The following is an 8,238-nucleotide window of genomic DNA, read 5'->3' on the forward strand; positions in this document are numbered from 1 at the left end:
TCCACAGCCCTTCTCCCTCGACCGGAGGTCAGGGAGTAGAATTGAAAAGTTCTGGCTGATTTTCCTGGCACCCAGCCTCCATCCTTAGATATGGTCCAAAAGTCACCATCAACACAACAAAAGACACTTTTAATGCTCTCATCACAGGAAATGCCAAGGAAAATTCCAATTCGGGAGCTCTGTGCCAGAAGTGGGGACAAAGGGCAAATATACATTTATTACAAATAACAGTATCACAACTGGGCATTCCATGGAATTAGGAGCTGTGTCTCTCTTATTCAGCTCCATCTCCCCAGTATCCAGCGCCTACATTTTGCTGGGAGAATGGAAGAGTACCTAAAAGAATGTAAGGAAGCAAAAGAAATCTCAACCCTAAATCTAACCATCCTCTTCTGAACTGCTACCCTTGATCAGTACTGATGAAACCTGAGTGTCCATTAGAACCACCTGGGGAGCTTGTTAAAACACAAGCTCCCCAGAGTTTCTGACTTAGTAGATCAGGGCAATTTTGCATGTCTAACTAATTCCCAGGTGATGCCAGTGCTGCTGGTCCGGGGTCTAGCCCTCTGAGAACCAACAGCATTCAACCTTCACGCACCTTAAAACCACCTTGGGGAGCTTATAAGAAAAACCCAGGCCAGACCCCTGATCAAATCTATCATAGTTCCTGGGAGCAGAACCAAGCTGTGTCTGTTTGTAAAAAGTAGGACTGTTACCTGCGAATAGGTTCTTGTCTTGTCACTGAAAGAATTCAGAGAGGAGGTGAAGAAAACAAAGCTAGGATTTATTAAGCGATGGTAATACGCTCTCGAGGGGCTTCAGGTGAGCGGCTACGGAGTTTCTTTGGCAAACTGGTTATATGAGGTGTGAAAATCAATGGGCAGAATATTCACCGTGGAAGGAGAGGGTTTTGGTCATATTTCTTGACTTTCATCCCAGCTGCACCTTCCCAAGGGGAAGGGGGATTTCTGTCCTTAGTTAGCCTTGATCAGAATGCCATAGGGTCAGTGCCTGATGGGTACTTCTTACCTGCAAGGCTAATTTTATTGTAATGAGAGCATAATGAGCAAAAGGTTACATTCATATGCTGTAGATTCCCACCTTTGTCTGCCTCCAGGACCCTTGTCACCTCAAGATAATGTGGCTTCCTGTCAGTCTGGAGGTTCCTGCTTTTCTTTGCTTGCCCAAGGACCCCCACTGTTCACAAGATGCATGGTTTCCTGACATTTGGCCTGTGCCCCTCTTTCCCTGCTCATATCTAGCTCCCTGCCTGCTCTTACAGGACCAGGGGATTGCCATGGGCAGCCAAACCGGAAAGAAAGTAGCGTCGGCACATTTGTGGGCTTGAGGTTCAGACACCATTCTGATAACAGCTAATGTTCACTGAGCACTTACCATGCGCCAGTCATCCTGCCGAGTCCATTACTGTGTGGTCTCATTCACACCATACGGGGATCTTTCAAGTAGGGACTATTATTTTCGTTTTACTGACGAGGAGAGTCAGAGGAATTAAGTCACTTGTCCTAGGCCATAATCTGGTAAAGTGAAAACATGAGAGTCAGTTCAGGTCGTTGTCTGTGCAAAGCCTGCTAACCACTAGGTGCCTTTAGGGTTGTCCAATTAATGCTCTGGTCCCTGCCTTAAATCTTCAGTATTTGGTTGAGTCCAGATGCCACCAGTCTGAGCTGGGACAATGGGAATCAACTTCATATTTGGGAAGAGATAGATAGAGACCTGCATTATACATACAGGAAAAAAACAAGCACAAATCAGAGAATGGTTGTTTCACTGAATTCAATACTTTTTAAAAATCCAGCCGTTGTCCTCCTTGCACTTCTTCCGTGGCTCATAATCACTTCCCAGGAAAGTCCAAACTCCAAACAGGAGGCACTGGAGGCCCTTCCTGATGGGTCCCTTGCCTCGGACTCTTCCTCCCTTGACCCTCCTCTTCTGTTCTCACCAGCCTGTCTTCAGTTCCTCACAGCCCACCTTCCCTCCATGCCTTCGTCCCTGCTCTTCTCTCTCCTTCCTCCCTCCTTATCCACCTGGAGGACTTCTGTCTATCCTTTAAAACTTGGGTCAACAATCACACCCTACCATAATCCTCCCGCACACCCCCTCTCGAAGCCGTCACGACGGCATGTGTGTCACACTCTGTCCTAGCGCTACTCTGGGCCATTCCCCATCCCCTGCATCTGTTTGCTGAATTTCCCAAGGGACCTAAGAGAACCCTGGCTCTGCCCTGAGAATGCGACTTTCCCTGAAGAACCCTCCAGGAAGGACTGTGCTCGCTCCTGTCCCCTAGACCTGGAGATGGAGTTCTCCCTCTCTTTCAGACCACGCTTCCTTTCCCGGGAAAACCCCCGCAGCTGAATCTCGTGTTGTCAGACTGCACCACCCGCCACCCCTCCCTGTTACAGTCCTCGTCCCAGCGTCACCCCTTTGTTCCTTGCCTGTTTCGTTCCTGGCGCACGACCCCCCTCTCCACTACCAGTTCTGTCTTCACTACTGAAGATTTCAATATCTGCACTGTTGACCCTTCCAATGTGCTGTTCACTCAGTTCCCTGATTTTCTTGCCTCCAACAATGAGCTTGGTCTCTACCCACTTCACCAGTCACTCCCATGGCCTCACCCCAGACCCTAGACCGTTACCATCACCCATCACTAAAAACCCCTCCAAAATCCCACGTTCAAGCATCCCCCTCTCCAAGTGAGGACGTGGCGTCGGGGGGGGGGGGGGCAGCACACAGAGGCTCAGATCCCAGGCCCACTGTTATCACAGCTCCCTCTTGCCCAGTCCCCTGTCCTCTTCTCACTTTGTCCAACTCACTTGGTTAAACCACGTCTCAGTTAAAGCCAAGCCTGCCTGCTCCTCACTTGTACCCTGAGAGCTGAGAGGGGCTAGAGAAACACACAACCATACTGATAGGTCACTGCAAGGCCGTGACCATGAACCTCAAGTGGCTCCTACTGCTAGTCCCTTCACGCTCCCACCTCCTCCATGGTCCTTTCAAGCTTTTGCCTCTCTTTGCAAACCTCAAGTCCCCATTCCCATTTTCAGCCCTTGGCTTTGCTTCTCTAAACCATTAGACAATAAAGGTAGTAAGAGAGGAATGTCTGCCAGCTTCCACCTTTCTTCAGCCTGCTGCCCCTGCACCCACCTTCTCACCGCCCCACCTAGGGCTCTGGGGTAGGACTCCAGAGACTTTCCCCTTGGCCACCCAGGGATTCCAGACCCCGCAGCGCCACTGAACCAATACTTGTGGGGTGCTTGTGCCCTCTTTGTGCCACATTCCCAAGCTCCCCTAGATCGGATGATACCACTGGGGCAGAAAATAAACTGCGGTGGCGAGTGTGGATCTTTCTCTGGTTAAGTTGGAAATTTAAATTATTCTTTTGTGCTTTGTACCCAAGTAGAGGATAAGGCCCCTGAGATGCAATTATTTCAACACACAAAAGGGTGGGCCTCCCTGTACAGTTCCTCCAATAGGTGACTGTTTATCTGGCTCCGACCTAGTTCAAGTACACTGACCCAGAGAAGACAAGGGAAATGGGATTTGAAGTCCTTAATGTGTTGTGTACTTATTTGGATTTACAAAGACCAATTGTTCGATTCAATCAGTAAAAATGAAATCGTATTCAGTCTTTTCACTTGTAATCACTGGAGGATCTCAAAAGTGAGGCGTGTGGGAGTGGGAAGTACGTCTGGGGGGTGGGGATGGGCAGGAATGCCGCTTTTTGAAAAGTCTTCAATTTTCCTAGACAATTTCTGAAAAAGATACTGTGGGTGATTTTTCTTTCCTTCCTTGCCAGCCCAAACTATCCACCATTAAATTCCCACTTTCCATATTGTGAGTAAAAACCACAGGAAAGAGCCTACTAAGGGTATTTGCATTCTAACTGACATTCAGCACTTGCCAGCTGCCTTGGCATTACGCAAGTGCTTTATGGCTGTTGTTTGAATCTTTATGATTGTCTTCCCAGGATAGGTAGTACTTTGTTGTTGTCCCCATTTACAGATTTGGAAACTGAGGCTTAAATGAATTCCACCATCAGCCCAAGGTCTCTAGCTACTAAGTAGGGGAGCTGAGAATCAAACCCAGGCAATCTGACTCCTGAGTGTGTACACGAGGGATGTCACAATACTTTCCATTTTCCTGTCAGAGATTCACTCCTTTTATGTCCTACAGTCCATTGGATATTTAAAGGAAAAATGGGATGAATGGGGTCAAGTTTCACTGAGAAAATAAAAGACCAGTTAAGTCATACAGAATGGACTGACTTCCTCAGGAAGAATATTAGCAAAATGCAAATGCTGCTGGTGGAGAGAGTGCATTTTAAATTCTTACGTGCTGACATGCTGGCAAGGACCTGGTGACTCCGGTCTCTAAGTAGCCAAGGTGGGTAGTCTAAGGCAGTGATTTCTGGAGTGAAGACTGCCAAGGTTTAAAGTCAGGCTCTTCTTACTGTGTGATCTTGGGCAAGCTACTTGACCTCTCTGACCCTCAGGTTCATTCTAGGTAAATGGGGCTGACAATAAGAGTAGCTACTTCACAATCCAGTTGTTTCCAAGTGGTTACCAAAGAAACACCATTAAATTTTGAATGCACTGTGAGAGACTGAATATCCAATGGCCAAACCATATATAAAAATAGAACTCTAACCTACTATCTGCCACTAGCCCACGAATCTGACCCATTATCAAGGGAGCCCAGGCAGCCAGTGGGCTTATTATTTATAAGTCAGACTTGTACAGTGTCAGACCACTATCTAGAAAAAAATTCCATGAAGCCAAAAAATAACTTCAGTAACTATCAGCCCGAAAGGCAGGACTTGATTAATAACTGGCAGCTTCATTAAATGTTGTCCTTGCTTCCAACTTAGGACCAACCAGAGAAAGCCAAACGTGCACTCTTAACCAATCACAGAAGATGTCCTGCCTCTAACTGTCCCATCTGCTGCTTCCCCATGCTAACATCCTCCCATCGGGGCATACCTGCAGTCTTCCCATTTCTCCACTGTTAAGCTTCCCACTCCTTTGCCCGCCTTTGAGTCTCAGCCAAAACACAAGTGACAGTGGCCGGCTCCCTTGTTACAGCAAGCTCTGTATAAAGACCTTTTGTCTGTTCTCATTGGGTTGATCTTTGTTTATTTCCACAGGCATTAACTGAACTTGTTCAGGTTAGAAATGATGGAGACTGAGATCAAGGTGGTAACAGTGAAGACAGCAAAAAGTGATCATATTCTAGAACCTTCAGAATGTAAGCAGGGAGGGAAACGGAGCATCACATTCTAGCTTGAATAACTGGGTAGGCAGTGGTGCCATGGAGAAAGCTCCATGGAAGGCTGGAGTACATACATTCTCAAGTGGGAGAAAGAATGCCTTGAGTTCACCTACTCCCTGCACACACAGTAATGTAAATAGCTCCAAAAATCTTCTCTCTCTGAGAGACCATCTCTGCCAGCCCAACTTGTGGCCAGAAAATCATTTCTTTGGATGGAGGTGCCTCTAGGGTGTTACTTCGGGGGTACCCATGAGCTCCCACTGCCCGCTCCAGCTCCCATTTACTCCTCCGCAGATCAAAAAACATCTTTGCCATCCCCTGACTGATGTGTGAAATTCCACCTTCGGAACTGGCTTCAACTACAATTAAAAAGTTAATAAAACAGCATGATCTTAATTTTTTTTTAAGTATGTGTATATCCGGAAGCAAATAGAGCAAAATGTTAACTACATATGTTATCTCAGGATAGTGGCATTCTAGGTGATTTAAATTGTCTTCTTAATATGTTTCTGTGTATTTCCTAAGCCCTTCATAATGAACAACAACTTTTCTTATGAAAAAAATGCATTTCTTAAAAATGAGATCTCTGTAAATCAACTGTACTTCAATTTTAAAAAATGAGACGTCTGGGATAGTTAACAAATTAAAAGCTGTCAGTCATTTATCCCTTGGTGTGAATGAAGAGAGTGTTTGTCACCCCCTGTGAGAGGACAGGTGGAAGATATGAGAACTGACGTGGGGCTGTCAAAGGCATCCCCCTTTATGCCTTCATAGGGCCAAAGGCACAAGGACAGATATGCTCCCTGGACATTTTACAAATGGCCAAAGACAGCCCTACCTCTGCAGGTACGTGAGAGAAAGTAAACACAGAGTTTGGCTCAGAGACAGGAGCTGGAAAAATACAAACATATGCAATATTGCCAAACTCTATTTCAGTAGGGTCACTGCCAGCCTAAGAACAAGGGACAGTTTCCAACTAAAGAATTAAAGTATTTTAAATGCAAACAGAGGCAAATTCAGAAACAGGCAATCCCAAGAGAACCCTGACCAGGGCTGATTCAGGCCTGACCAGACCTCACGGCCAAGTCCTAGACTGGGAGAATCGCCAAGGTGTGTGGCCGTACTCAGTCACTGAGGTGAGAAAAGGAAGTGAAATGATTTCAGGCACTGCTGACCTCTCCCAAAACAGAAAAGGATAGCTGTCCTTGCCCAGCCCCCACCCCCAATTCTTCGCTTATTTCCACTCATTCTTGGCCAAACTGACAACTAAACCTGTTTACTCCAAAGAATAGGCAAAGAATAGGCCCCTCCTGAGTCCAGGATTTCAAACACTCAGTAGTTTGGCTGATTGATACTGGGAGGATTGACAGAACAAGACTTTTTCTTTCCTAGGATAAAATCCTCACAGTAAGTAGTTCTAAGAAGGAAAGGTGCCTAGGAGATAATAGATGGATGAACTTTCAAAGAATCAAAGACCCAGAGAAGTCCAGAAGCACCTATTTTCCACTAAATAGTAACATATGAGGAACATTTCAGATTGCTTTTCATCACATCCCCATACTAACCCAAAATTATCCAAAACTTGGAAATAAACTAAGGTGATAAATGCATGTATTTCAACATCATTGTTTAACAGAGGATTATCTAATTAGGACTTTGTTTGCTTTTACTATCCACTACTTGTTGAGAAAACAAACATTGTGAAAATAATGTTAACTTGTAGATATCTGTCCCAAAGGTTAAAATTTCATTGCCCTGTAGAACATTAACCAATTTTATATCTTTTAGCAAATTCATCTCCACATTCCTTTGATGAACATACTATATAAGTGTGTGTTCCTTAAATTTTCTTTTTGAACCAGCTCTACCTTTTACTAAATCATTCATTAATGAATCAGTTGAATACAATCTTTACACATTTATTTTCTTTTGTATGAGTCATGTGTCAAGGAGAAGAACTTTTCCCCTATCCTCTTAGACTCTGTGTCTGGGGGACTGCAAATTAAACTGAAACAATCAGATTAACAAGAGAAAAAATAGAGTTTAATCATGTATGTATGGGAGTTCATAAAAAATGTGACACAAAGGGGCTTATATACCATCTTAACAGGGGAGGAGAGGGGAGAGAAGGACACTTGAGGGAAACAACTGATGTCTTAGAAGGAAGAAAGGGCACTTAGAATAGATGGGGGAAATGACAGTTTTGTGACAATGTCTGTTTTGGTGTGCTGCTGACTTTATGTCTCCAAGAAGATTAGAGAGTTGCTCCCATGGAGGAGATTTGTGACAAGAGTTCTTTTGAAAGGCTCTGCTTTTAGGCAGATAAGGGATTTCAAGATCTCAAACGCCTTCAGCTCAAAATAATCTTTATGCAACAATGGCATATTTCGGACTTCTTCATCTCCTTTTTGCAGATGTGGAAATCTAAGTCTTAGGGATAGCAGATGAGCCACCCCTCCTCAGGATCAGAGCCAGACCTTAAAGCCAGTTCAGACACTTAAGTTCTTCTCCCATTGCCAAACTAAATAGCTGTGTGGCCTTGACCAAGTCACTTTCCTTCTCTGGGCTCAGCTTCCTTAGGTGGAAACTGAAATATGTGGAAGAGAACACCTCTACAATTGCTTCCGGATCTGGTCATCTCTGTTCAAGTGAATTACTTCGCAAAATGATACACACAGGCCACCCTGATCTCCAAGTCCTCTTCCCATTCCACCCCTGTCCCTAAAGATGTCACTTCATGAGTGAGGCCTTTTCTCTTCAAGCAGAAGCCCAAAGTCCTGAACTTTCTCTCTCCCCATCAACACTGACCTCTCCTGTGTCCTGCCCGCCAGGGAACCTTTCCAACAGGGAACCTGCTCATGTTATAAACTATAAAGTAATCCATTGCAAGGCTCAAAAGCTAGTAAGAGAGGAAGATCTCGCATGTAGACACATGCTCTCCTTTAAAAGGTA

General features: G+C 45.1%; 1 long non-coding RNA gene across 3 annotated transcripts in view; it reads right to left on the reverse strand.

The window, feature by feature from the left end:
• The window catches only part of LOC140688438 (uncharacterized), a 56,196-nt gene extending 50,938 nt beyond the window's left edge, over positions 1-5,258 (reverse strand). For 2 of the 3 annotated variants that reach the window (XR_012063134.1, XR_012063135.1), the window contains exons 1-2: positions 4,998-5,257; positions 1,396-1,535 (exon numbers count right to left, since the gene is read on the reverse strand). This is a non-coding gene — a long non-coding RNA (uncharacterized lncRNA). Of the gene's footprint in view, positions 1-1,395; positions 1,536-4,997 lie in introns of all 3 variants that reach the window. The other variant, XR_012063136.1, reaches the window with a different exon arrangement.
• Positions 5,259-8,238: the final 2,980 nt, after the last annotated feature.

Source organism: Vicugna pacos, chromosome 22, assembly GCF_048564905.1.
Source record: "Vicugna pacos chromosome 22, VicPac4, whole genome shotgun sequence".
Lineage (NCBI taxonomy): Eukaryota > Metazoa > Chordata > Mammalia > Artiodactyla > Camelidae > Vicugna > Vicugna pacos.